We start from the raw sequence: 13295 nt of genomic DNA on the forward strand, positions 1-13295 counted from the left end.
TGTAAATTAACTTAATTCAGATCTCAATCTAACTTTTGGTGGGCATTAAGCTTTGGTTGAACATGAGTTTTAACATAATATTTTAGGAAGATTTAAAAATTGTCTTAAGTGGAATAATGTATATTGAGTTAAAAAAAAAAACTAGTTTGCTGTGTTATAATTTCTAAAAATGAAACAGAAAAGCACCATAGTACTGGACCTATTTTCATTATAGACTAAGGAATATAGTGCAGTTTGTCATTACTCTACCAGGGAGCTTTAGTTTAACCTAATGTCATGGGGAAAGTCTTTCAACAGTTTTTCATGGTGTACAATAAGCTGCCCTCTGAGTCGTTCTGAAGCTTCATAGCTATTACCCAGTTGCTCAGTGAGGATGCCTTATATTCACTGGGAGCTTAATGGATTATATAAACTAGGTAAGACAGAGTTTTAGGGTTCCATTCTTTCCCCCCTAAAATTTAACCTAAGAAATAGCCATTAATATCCTTGAAAGGATAAAGTTAATTCATATTTAATACAACCCAAATGTAATGATTGAAAATAAATACTGTTCAGAACCAAGAGTGCTAATTCACTGTCAGTGAAAGTATTCCAAGTTTCTGAAAAGAGATTGGTACTACTTTTTGGGTTACTTTAGCAACCAGTCCATTCTAAAGGAGATCAATCCTGGGTGTTCATTGGAAGGACTGATGCTAAAGCTGAAACTCCAATACTTTGGCCACCTCATGCGACGAGTTGACTCAATGGAAAAGAGTCTGATGCTAGGAGGGATTGGGTGTGGGAGGAGACGGGGACGACAGAGAATGAGATGGCTGGATGGCATCACCGACTCGATGGACATGAGTTTGAGTGAACTCCGGGAGTTGGTGTTGGACAGGGAGGCCTGGCGTGCTGTGATTCATGGGGTCGCAGAGTCGGACACGACTGAGCAACTGAACTGAATTAGCTATTTTTTAAAATAATTTGAATCATTTTCCTATTTCTAAATATTAGTCATTGGACTAAAATGTCTAAAGACTGATGTATTTTCTATTACTATTGATGACCCAAGTACCATTTTTCTACTTATACTTCCATGTTATTACATTAAATTCTGTGTACACTATCATAAATTCCCAGACAAAAGAAAAAGTCCCTTTGGTGTTCCCTATCGCTGTCTCCTGTTGAAAATTCTCAGCTCAAGATTGTCTTCAAATCAAAACTACATTATCAAATAGAAATATTAAGGTCTTTGTGTTTTTACTGTGTCTCAAAAACATACCAACTCTATACAAGGAATATACACCAGCCTTCCTATGATGTCACCAATAGCCAATCAGATCTTCTGATCATCGTGAAGTAATTATTATAAGCACACTGAATTGATTTAATCTCAGTGAAGAGCAAAGAAACTTGATGTTTTAGTGAACACATACAGTCACATTCCAGCTAGATGATGACCTTTCCCAGCTCCATCTGGGCTGTGGTAGAAAGCCTCACCCACAACCTGTTGCTGGTTTTTCTGGCCACTCTGTGGCTGCCCCAGTTGTCACTGTTTGTTCCCACAAATGAACAAATCACTGGTACACGTCTCTCTGAACCAAAAATTTCTTAAAGCAGAGAATTTTTAAGCCAGTACTTAAGTTTCAGGTTTGAAGAACTCATTAACAAAAGAAACCACTTGTTACACACAAAAAAAGTTTCATTTTTTTCTAGATTATTTGACTTAATCTTGATATTCAGTCATTAAAAGAAAAGAAATAGGAACAATGCTGTTGTTCAGTTTCTCAGTCGTGTCCGAGTCTCTGCGACCCCATGGACCGCAGCACGCCAGGCCTCTCTGTCCTTCATCAACTCCCAGAGCTTGCTCACACTCGTGTCCATCGAGTCAGTGATGCCATCCAGCCATCTCATCCTCTGTCGTCCCCTTCTCTTCCTGCCTTCAGTCTTTCCCAGCATCAGGGTCTTTTCCAGTGAGTCAGTTCTTCGCATCAGGTGGCCAAAGTGTTGGAGTTTCAGCTTCAGCATCAGTCCTTCCAATGAATATTCAGGGTTGATTTCCTTTAGGATTGACTGGTTGGATCTCCTTGCAGTCCAAGGGACTCTATAGAGTCTTCTCGAACACCACAGTTTGAAAGCATTTCTTCAGCGCTCAGCCCTCTTTATGGTCCAACTCTTACATCCATACTTGACTATTGGAAAACCATAACTTTGACTGTACTGACCTTCGTCAGCAAAGTAATGTCTCTGCTTTTTAATATACTGTCTGTGTTGGTCACAGCTTTTCTTCCAAGGAGCAAGCGTCTTTTAATTTCATGGCTGCAGTCACTGTCTGCAGGGATTTTGGAGCCCAAGAAGGAAGTAATAGGATGTGCATCACCAAACTGGGCCAACACCTACATCCAGATTAAACAATGCTGGAAAGTCCCTTGTTGATAGCAGTCTGGAATCCCAGTTGGGAAAGGGTCCCAGGCAGTGTGTCCACCACATGGGCAAGACTTCAAATTGCAGTTTTGTGGGCTCCTGCTTATAATCACAGGCTGCAAAGTGATATCATCATCAGTTTGCACACAAAAGTCTATCTCTGGTTTAATTTTTACAATGCTGTTTGTTTCACCTTGTGAGTCAGAAGACTTCTTACACCCTGGGGGGATTGGCCAGGCCCTCAGGGGCTTAAGAGATTCCAGGACCCATCCTTTCTTATCTACAGTGCTGTGTGACTTGCTGTGCTTCTAGGGCAGGTGTGGAAGCCAGGGTCAGAGGCCGGTCAGAGGCCTGCTCTTGCTTCTAGAGCCTGAAGACTTCTTCCATTTTAATTTCCCTGACAGCCAAGTTGAAACTGTATACAAAAACCAGAACATGTGTAATTGTGCTGTGATGAATGTTCTCGGGCACAGGGGAAGGCAGTGGGCACCCAGCATCCTCCTGTGAATGCTTGGGGACCTAAAATGACAGGTGCCATGAAGCTGGTGCAGCCGGGTTATTTGATCCTATTTGTAAATAGTACTGCTCAAAAAAATCACTTTCCAAGTATCCTATTAAGATATTTATTAAATGATCCTGAAACAACCTTTGTAATGTCACCATATTTTTCGAGATAAAAGTAAACTGTCCAAAGAATGCTTTAATAATAGTGGGTTTTAAGTGGTCCATATTGTTCCATTGAGATCAACAAATTGTTCTCCGTTTTGTTGAGAACAGGAGGAAATTCAGTAAAGCTTTCTCAGAAGCAGTTTTTGGGAGAAATAGTCTTACTTGACTGGATTTTTGTTAATAAGCCTATATTAGTGGGGAGATTGCACAGCACCTCCCTCTGGTATTTTTAAAGGTAACCGTTTCTACTGTAGAAACTGCCCCTTGATGCATGGGCTGTATCAGCTGGTCCCATTTATTCAGTCAGCTGTGTCAGAGCTTTAAGATGTTCGGAAGAAGAAATCTCAGCTGTGCTGGCAAGCGAGAAGACCCAGGGACGCAGAGGCCACGCCACGCCGCAGGGATGGTGCTGCCGTGGGGCAGGGTTAGGTTAGTGGTTCCACCATGCGCGCCAGCGGAGCAGGTGGGCCTTCGTGCTTTGCAAGGCGGTGTTGCTGGGAGCACGGCCTGTGGGCTCTCTTTCCTTGTCTGCTTTTGACTGATGCCATGCTCTGGGTGTCCGGTGGCCTCTTAACTCCTGTGGCTTCACTGAAGACCCAGGAGTTAAACAGAAAACAAACTTCACAGGTACCAGCAGGGAAAGGGGAGTGGGGGATAAATTAGGAGTTTGGGATTAGCAGATACACACTACAAGATATAAAACAGATAGACAACAAGGACCTACTGGACACCAGCAAACTATATTCAATATCTTGTAATAGATTGTGTATGTGTGTGTGTGTGTGTGTGTATAGCTATTCACCTGGAACTAACACAGTATTGTAACCATTGTAAATCAACTATACTTCAATTACAAAAGAAAGGTCAACGAGGTCATTCTCAACACAGTTCCAGCCAGTGATTTTATACCAGGGGGCTTTATTGATTTTATACCAGGTGGTTTTATTGTTAACCTGGATAAATTTGTATCTTAATTTTAAAGTGGTTCCCACTCCCCACCCCTGCAAAGTGCCAGGCTATAGCATCTCTTGTCATTATCATGGGCCTTCCTTAGATAAAAGGAGACCTACATAATTTATTTTACTCACATGGGAAGTTGCTTAAAGGTGTGGGTGTCCATGTGTGTGAGAGATGGGAACAGAGAGAGAGGAATTTGCTTTGTTGTTATGAAATGATGTAGGTTTCTTGATAAGGAAATCTGATGAGTTAATGTTTTTAAAACGTTCATCTAGGTCTCTATTCATTCATTAAAAAATAGCCTGAGTTGGTAAACGCTGTGAGGATAACTCACAGGAAGGTAAGGAGTGCACGTTTAAAGGCCCTCCCTAATGTTCAAGATACGTTTCCATCAAGACCAGTCAATCTGATAAATTTCATTCCATGTTTGCTTTTGTCATGGGGTCTGAATATCCTTCTTTCCTTCAAATGTAAAGTGTATTAAACTGAAATAAATAGTTACTGCATAGTCATCTAATGGAGTTTCCCTGGTGACTTCGCAGTAAGAATCCGCCTGCAATGCAGGAGCAACAGGAGACGCAGGTTCGATCCCTGGGTCTGGAAGCTCCCCTGGAGGAGGGCATGGCTGCCCACTGCGGTATTCTTGCCTGTAGAATCCCATGGACAGAGGAGTCAGGTGGGCTACAGTCCAGAGTCTCAAAGAGTCAGACACAACTGAAGCAACTTAGCATGCACGCACACATTCATCTGATGACTATTCTTGAAGATCCTTTATCCATCCATGTAAAGAAGTTTGTCACTTTAAAACCTGAGAACGTAAGACGCTTTCATTTTTCCTTAGCAAAAGGCACATCTGTTTTAGAAAGAATAATAGAAATTGTTGTGTCTGAGGCCTAGGTTTGTACTTAAAGCAAAAATCCCCACACTTTTCTTGTCTGGCTTCTAATTCGTATTTCAGGAGCTACCGGGCCAGGAAGATAAGTTCATCAGCTTTTACGGACAATGTTGCATTTACTCACGGAGAAGGCAATGGCAAGCCACTCCAGTACTCTTGCCTGGAAAATCCCATGGATGGAGGAGCCTGGTAGGCTGCAGTCCGTGGGGTCGCTAAGCGTCGGACACGACTGAACGACTTCACTTTCACTTTTCACTTTCACACATTGGAGAAGGAAATGGCAACCCACTCCAGTGTTCTTGCCTGGAGAATCCCTGGGACGGGGGAGCCTGGTGGGCTTTCGTCTATGGGGTCACACAGAGTCGGACACGACTGGAGTGACTTAGCAGCAGCATTTACTCACAAATGTTGTCCACTTACTGCACTTGAATTTCCTAATAGTTCTAGCCTTTCAGCTTTAAAAACTCCATGTTTCAGTTGATAAAATTAGCCTTTTATCATTTCTAAGACATGGATCATTGTATGATACTTTGTGGTAAGATTCTTCAGAAACTTTCTTTTTTAATTTTAGAAATATAAAATGAGAAAGTCTTACTATCTTGCTTATAATTCAACTAGTGTTTGTGTACTTTTCCAAAATTATCTACCTTTAGAAAGTATTTTAACTGGATCACATCAAGTAGGCTGTGTAGACTTGCCTTTTAAGACCAGTTTAACATTGCGATTTCTGAATACTGTTGACTGCTTTTCAGAAGAACTTTGCTCATTTATTCATTGTATATTTCTTATATGTATCATGGTTAGTATTTAACACAGTTCAATACATCTTGATTTTATTAATACTAACTTTAGACAGCATCACATGAAAAGTAGCTGTATAAATCGAATTTAGGAAGAACGATCAACTGTTCAGGTCCTGCTCTAAATATGAGTTCTCTTAAGTTACCCAGATAGATCTTTGGAATCTGTTCAAGTAGCAAAGATAAATATACAAGTTGTTGTCATCAATACCAGTATAATGTTAAGAGTACAAATATCAAATGGAACCCAAATGTACCAGGATCGTCTTTTGTAGAGTTAGTTGAAATCAGCTTAATAAAATAGGAACTCAGTTATTAAATAAATGGCACACTGTTAAATATCATCCATCAGAGGTGATTTCTCCGTCGCACTTCCTGCTTCCCGGCCGTGCCCCCCGCACACTTTGTCATCCAGACTCTCCACCTCACTGTCAGGCCCGTGTGGCGGGGGTCCTGCCTCTCTGGGGACCTGCACTTTGCCAGGGTTTCCTGTGCTGCTTAGCAGATAGTGAGGCCTGTGTTGATGAATGGCTGAAATTATGAATGAATTATTTGTGTAGCTTTAAAAGTGTACTCTTCATCTCAAATGTGAGTTTGCTGTCCTTAACTTTACAGAGAGCTGGAAGATCAGATTAGAGCTGAGTTCATGATTTAGAGTTAGATCCTGCGGGGGTGGAAGTAGGGCCATTGTCTCTTAGGGAAAGCTCTGTGAGCACCTCTGGTCCACACTCCGTGGAGACTTTCTTACTCACAGAGCCACGAGTGGGTAGCTTCCCAGGAGCTACTGGCATAAGGAAGGTCGTGGCAGCTGGCAGTCAGCCCCTCCATCTCTGCTGACTGTGGCCTGGTGTCCGACCCATTGTTCAAACATGGTAACTGTGGGCGGGTTTTCTTTGTCTTATTATCCACGCAGCAAAACAACCTGTGTGCTCAGATAGAATCAAGTGCTTGCTGAGATATTTCACTTCTTGACCGTGAAGAGTGGGCTTTGATATTATTATGTTGATGGGTAGTTTATTATGTATATTATCCCTCATAGTTGGCTATCTATATATTTTTTCCAACTTAATACGAGTTGCATCTAATAAGTGTTGAATGTATGTTGCCTATAAAGTTCTGGTTATGGATAGATTTTTTTTTTTAAAGATTCAGTTCTTAGGTTTATAAAAAATCATTTTGAAATCGTGTTCTCATGAAAGGTACAAAAGGCCCCTCCCATATCTCTTCTGCTAAGTTGTCAGAGAACCTCTACTGTTGTTTTTACTAGACCTGTCTTCACTTGGGGCCAGCACAGTTTTATTTATGTTCGAAAGATTATTTTGTGAGTTTGAGGAAAGAAAATCTGCCCTCTATCTGCTATTCTGGCATGATTGCTTATTTCATAAAATAAAGAATGGATAGATCTTAGTTTACTTAAATGAAACTGTGAAACCCGCACCACCACCACCACCAAAGGCTAAGGTTTGGCTTGCTGAGTTAATTTTCAAACAGTATTATTTAAAGAGTGTTTGTTCAGTGGATAAAACTCCCTGGCTGTGATTTTGTTAATGAAATATCCAGAGTCGCTTAGCCGCCCTTGGTCTTAGCCCAAGCCTTGCAGTAACCTCGAGAGGCACGCATAGTTACTAGTAACGGCTCATATCCTCGTCCGCGGTGCCCAGGGCTCCATACCCTAAGGAGTGGTTTCCTCCGGGTACAGTTCGACTTGAACTTGGGCTTTTAAAAAAGAACAACAGGAGATCCGACTTGAAAGTGATGCGCGCTCTGCATCACGGACTCCGAAGGGCTGCGAGTGCGCAGCAGCAGCGTCCCGAGAGTGGTCCCGGTGGCGGGTTAGCCCGACTCCCCGTTTCTCTCCCTGGGTGGGGAGGGGCGCGGTTCCCGCGGGGCCCGCTGTCCCGCCGGGGTGGCCCCCGCCCCGCCGGCCGGCCGCGCCCCGCGCCCGCCGCGCGCCCCCGGGCCGGCTCTGGTTCGCGCTGATGTCACCGCCGGGCGGTTGCCTCCCGCCGCCCGCCTCTGGGCGCCTCCCCCTGAAAGGCTCGCGGGCGCCCGGCCGGCCGGGGCCGGAGTCCGGGGCACATGCCCGCCGAGCCGGTCGCGGGAGCGCGTAGTGGCGGAGCGGGACCCGGGCCTCGGCGAGGGGCGCGCGGCAGATGCGCCCCCGGAGCGCCCAGGCTCGGGACTCCCGCCCGCCCGCCGCCCCGCCGCCGCGCGGCTGCCCAGCCTCGGAGGAAGCGCGGGGCTCCTCTCCACTGCGGTGGCCTCAGATGGAATCAGCTGTCTTAAGGAGGATCAGATAAGACTCTTTGAAAATACTTTTTTTTTCCCTTTAAGTGGAGTTTATATTACACCATGCTGTCTATTTACTTCAAACGGTTGCTAGACTGTGCTGGCCTGGCCTTCCAAAAGCCTATTTTTTTCCTCTTTGGATAATTCTGAATAGCCTCGAAGACGCTTAATATGGGAAGAGCCTGCTTTTCGAATCAGGATTATTTATAGCTACTCCCAAAAAGAGTAAAAGAAAATTTGAACTTTCTTACAGTGTATTAGACTTATTTTTCTCTGAAGACTTGATCTGTGCCTTCATCGGAATAGTCCGTGGTCTCTTAAGTCTCTGAGTGTTTTTAAGTTTCTGAACCTTAGTTTATTTATAAGAGATGGAGTTTTGCAAGCTGTGTTTAAGTGGATTACAATTAACCAGAGGTCTGCTGAAATTGACACTCTAAACATGCTGGCTCCTGGGGAAATTGTAATCTGGAAATCTCAGATGCAGAATTAGAATAAAAAGGGAAATGGACCGACAGTGGAATGTTATGAGTGTTTGAGCCACTGATAAGTGTATTATTTGTTTTCTTTTTTCTGTGTTTTGGAGTATGTGAAAGGGAACTTCGGAGGCTGGGGAGGAGACTTCTGTTCTCTGCTGTTGGATGCACTTTATTTTTGAGAATCATTCTCACACAACCAGGTAAAGGGAGGATTGCACGTGGACTGGTGCCCTGCTGCTGGCCTTCAGCCCCTCATCTGTGATGACGTGTGTTATCTGAGATGTATCTTTGGGTTGGAGGCACTTTATAGTTCTGTTCAGAAGTGTGCTTTGCTGGAAGATGCCTGGCCTTATTTCCCACTTTCTGCGTCAAGAGCTGCAGTGTTTGTTGTAACGGGCTCCGCAATGGGGAAGCCGCTGAGCAGACCAGACTGTTTACGTCAGAATCCCCCCTGCGTAGGGAAAGGTGAGGAGGAGGAGGATCTCAACATCGAGGACTGCTATGTGCCCCAGCGCTCCATCTACGACACGGTTAGGCTGAACGAGCAGATTGACTCGGGTTCCAAGGGCAGCCTGTCTTCCAGGCACTTCACAGACCGGACCTTACCCTACAGTCACAGAACACTGGATGTCAGCTCTTTGTGCTCCAACGGTCCCCTTGCTTCTTCCAGTGCGTTTGAGCTGAGAGGCCGTGAAGCCCACAAGCTCGATGAAAAGATGATCTTTGATGCCCTCAAACTGAATAGCGACATCATCCGGAGCACAGGCTTACCCAAAGCCAAATCCCATGCGGAAAAGAAAGAGCATAGACGGTCCTGGCGAATGTTCGTCCAGGCCAATTTTGTGGATTATGCAAACAAAAGTGAAAGCTCTTTTGTTGAACCTGCTGATCTGTCAGATGCTGTTGCCAAGGCTGGCAAGTGCAGAGGGGCTACTAGCTCTCTTACGTCGGAGGAGGACGACTCTGGCTTGTGCAGCCCTCCGGCAGAGAGGGAGGAAAAGCAGCACCTTTTCCCCAGAGACCCGTCCCAAATCAGAAGCCTGTCTTCTGCGGAAGATGCTCAGACTGCAGAGCAGTACAGACCCTTTTTTTCTGTTAATTCCGTCAGCGAACAGAAGATCCCCTTGCTTTCATGCAGAAGCACCCACCTTGATGATAACTTCAAGATGATTTTACATGATGCTTCTCCACCAGAGGAAATGAAACCTGTCCATGGTCAAAGGGAAATCCGTGGTGAAAACTTCCTGCAGGATGATGTCAGAGAGAGCGCTCTTAAGGGTGGTTCATTCATTCAGCCAAGAGAGGGAGAAAGCAAGTGCATTTCTAACCCCAGAGAAGAAGGAAGAACCTACGGATCAGGAGAATTCCTAAGCACTGCTCAAAGGAGGGAATTTGCGGGAGACTCTCCAGAGGAGCTGGCTGTTTCTCGCACAGATCTGGGGGGAAATATCGTCAATTGGGGTGGCACGAGTTTAGTGGAAAACCTGACATTATTGACACAGTACAATTCAGAAGAATCCAATATAGCATCCCAGGAGGATGTGGAGGCTCCTCTTTCTGTCCAGGAGATGGAGGTGATCTGTGCGCCGTGCTCCTCACAATTCAGAGCAGTAAGAAAGCAAGCTGCTCCCCGAAAAACAGGGGCCCAGGCAGGAACCTTGGACCCTGTCTGTAATGGCTTTCACTCTGCTCAGGTAATTAACAGAGGTGGGAAATTTGCCGTCAAGTGGTCACTGGTGTCTCTGACCATGGTCAGTCCTGTCCTGTCTCTGGCTGGAGTGCAGTGGGTGGGGGGGCAAAGGATGGTTAATTTTTACCCAGCCAGATGGCAGACATTGATCCATCGATCACTGCAAGCTAATTAAGGATGGTTCCTGAGGAGCACGATCATTGCCAGCTGTTTGTGTTCCTGCCCCTGGTGGCAGGATGGTGGCCGTTGCCCCTCGTTTGAATGCCCCCCTCCACTGTGAATGCATGTTATGCTTAGGCTTCTCCACAAATTGTGGTTTAAGACCCTGCCACTTAAGGGCAGTTATATGGGATTTATTAAGCTCAAAGGGGCTTAGTCAGGAAGGAGCAAACACAGTGTTCCATTGTTGTGGTCTGAGAAGTGCTCTCCTCAAGTTGAGGACTCTTTACACGTGCTGGAAGTGTTCTCTGTGCAGCGCTGCCTGCGGGGAGAAGCAGTTGTGCTGCCTTCTGCATCCGCGTAGCCCGCCTTCCCTTTTGCTAAGTGCTGAGTGAAGTGAGCGAGTGAAGGGTGCAGCCTTGTCATAGGGAGACCTCGGTTGTCAAGCCTGTAATTTTTTTCTTCCCACTTAGATTGAAGTTCAGCTATTTTGGTCCTTTTCCTAAGCTCTTCTGGTAAACTTTGCCTCAGAGGTAATTTTACTTTATTTTAAGCTTCTCTTGTGTTTGTATGCTTGAGGGTTAGCCTTGGGGAGAGTCTCTCTTCCTAGGTATTTTGTTACTGAGAGATAAGGCTTTTGGATGCTATCAGTCTATGAAATAATTGATCTAATTAGCCATGCCCTTTCCTCGAGATTGCATTGAATGGTGTCCTAGTTTGAGAGCTTAGCAGAGTGTTTGTTTGCTTACTATAAAGGATTTTGCAGTTTATTTGTAGAAAGAAATAAAACTCTTAGGAGTATATAGATTCTTTAGTAGTTTTTTTTTAACCCTCAGTGAATCTTGGGAAGCACTTTTGAAAATTACTACAGACTCACCCAGAACTGTGCTGATAGACAACCCTGAAATTCATTTCTTTCAAACTGAAACCAGAGGTTAAGACAATTTACTGGAACATTTTCATTAGTTTTGTTGTTTTTTGCCCTGAGAACTAGCTATGGGGGAGAATAAAACTTTTCCCTGAATCCTTCTGTACCAGACAAGTTCCCGGAATTAACAATGTACCTATTTTCCTCCCCCTCTTTTTTTTTTTTGGTAAGTAGTAAAACCTATCTGCAGCTATTCCTAGAAATAGTCACTTGGAAAGTGGTATAGAAAAAGAAGTAGGATCATAGCATGGAAGTCTGTTTTTACTAACTTACAGTGTTTCCATTGACTTATTAGGTACGTTAATGCCTTTTAAAAATTATGAAACATTTTATGTATTTGTCCCAGTGATTTGGGGAACTCCTATAATTCTTTCTGTGTAATTGACTTTTTATGTTGAGTATTGTTCTATAGAAACAATTAGCTAGTGTGGAAACTGTCAGAAAATGTTTGGGCTTTTTGCTGAAAGGGGACTTTTGGACGAGGTGATCGTGCATGTTTTGTGTGCTCTCCTTTAATGTCCTCATCCGTACCATAGCACAGACACAGCCGGTGTGCTGGCGTGGGCCAAAGTCTGGGGAGTGTGGCAGCCTCCGCAGCTTTCACAGTGGCTTTCCATACTGTGCCTGTAGTTTTTTCTTAACTCCTATTGTGATGTTTGCTTTTATTGTGTTTTCCTATATTCTGTTTAACTATTCATTCACTTGTACTGTCATATTTATGTAGTATGATGACTCAGCACCCCAAACCTTGTTTTCCCTTAATCGCCAGCTGAAGCTTTCCTTCCTTAGTTAAATGAGTTTACTGTCCTTGTGACCCCTTCAAGCCCTATATTAAAATCTTTGGTATTATCTATGAAAGAGTTGATGTACAGCATTACCTATTGAGGAATGATCATCACCCACCCCAAGATAGGAATACAATTTTCTGTACTGATAATTCATTTGGCAAGTAGTTACCGGGTCCATATTACAAGCTAGGTGCTGTGGTAGGCCCAGGAAAGAAAGCAGCTCTAAGGAAAACAAATTGGTGTTTTCGTGGAACTTGCATTTTACTCTAACACATTAGTTAGATACTTTGCCAGTTGCAGGCAGTGTGGCCTATAAGTTGGGTGGGCTGGAGGGTTGGCCGGGAGGTGCTGGAAAGGCACTGACAGTGCAGGCAGGGCCCACGGGGGACAGACTGGCTGTGCAAGCCACGTGTGCTGGGATCCGGTGGGGAGGACTCTGTGCCTCTTGCACGCCCGTCGGCATCTTGACAGAGGTTGAGGGGCTGTATGTGTCGGCATCCACGCTGTTGTAGCGCCCGCCTACCTCTTTCTTCCATCTGTGGCCCCTCTGGCTCAGCTTCTCTTCTTGTCAGTGACCCGCATTTCCAGCTGAGGCTCCGATGTCATTTGCCAGCTAGGAGCAGGCCTCCTTAGAAGAGCCCGTAAGGATTCTTACTCGGGAAGGCCCATCTTGGGCCCATCTTATCATCTTGCTCCTTGGCATTTTCTGTACCTTTTTTTTTTTTTTTTTGGCTTTTTAAAAATTTATTTTGTTGACGTATAGTTGAGTTAGAATGTTGTGTTAATTTCTGCTGTACAGCACAGTGACGCAGTTATATAGGTACACTTTTTCATATCCTTGTCCATTAGGGTTTATCGCAGGATACTGAATATACTTCCCTGTGATGCACAGTAGGACTTGGTGGTTTATCCATCTTATGTTTTATTTGTTGTTGATTGAAGGATCATTGCTGTACTGTGCTGGTTTCTGCCATACGTCAGCATGGATCAGCCATAGGTACACATGCGTCCCCTCCTCCTGTGCCTCCCTCCCATCCCTTGACCACCCCTCCAGGTTGTCACAGAACCGCGGTTTGAATTGAAGCGTAGTTGACTTACAGTGGGTAATTTCCAGTGTACAGCAGAGTGATAGATACAGGTGCACATATTGTTTTTTTCTGTTCTTTTTCATTATGGAGTGGATGTTGAATAGGGTTTCGTGTGCTGTATGGCAGGACTTGGTTGCTTATTCATTCTTTGTG

The 13295-nt window shown here is 44.4% G+C and overlaps 1 protein-coding gene across 23 annotated transcripts in view; it reads left to right on the forward strand.

The window, feature by feature from the left end:
* Window positions 1-13295, forward strand: part of DST (dystonin) — a 542031-nt gene that overhangs the window by 444553 nt on the left and 84183 nt on the right. The window lies entirely within an intron of this gene.

Source organism: Moschus berezovskii, chromosome 23 (genome assembly GCF_049115385.1).
Source record: "Moschus berezovskii isolate FMDL1 chromosome 23, NW_MosBer_1.0, whole genome shotgun sequence".
In the NCBI taxonomy this organism is placed as follows: domain Eukaryota; kingdom Metazoa; phylum Chordata; class Mammalia; order Artiodactyla; family Moschidae; genus Moschus; species Moschus berezovskii.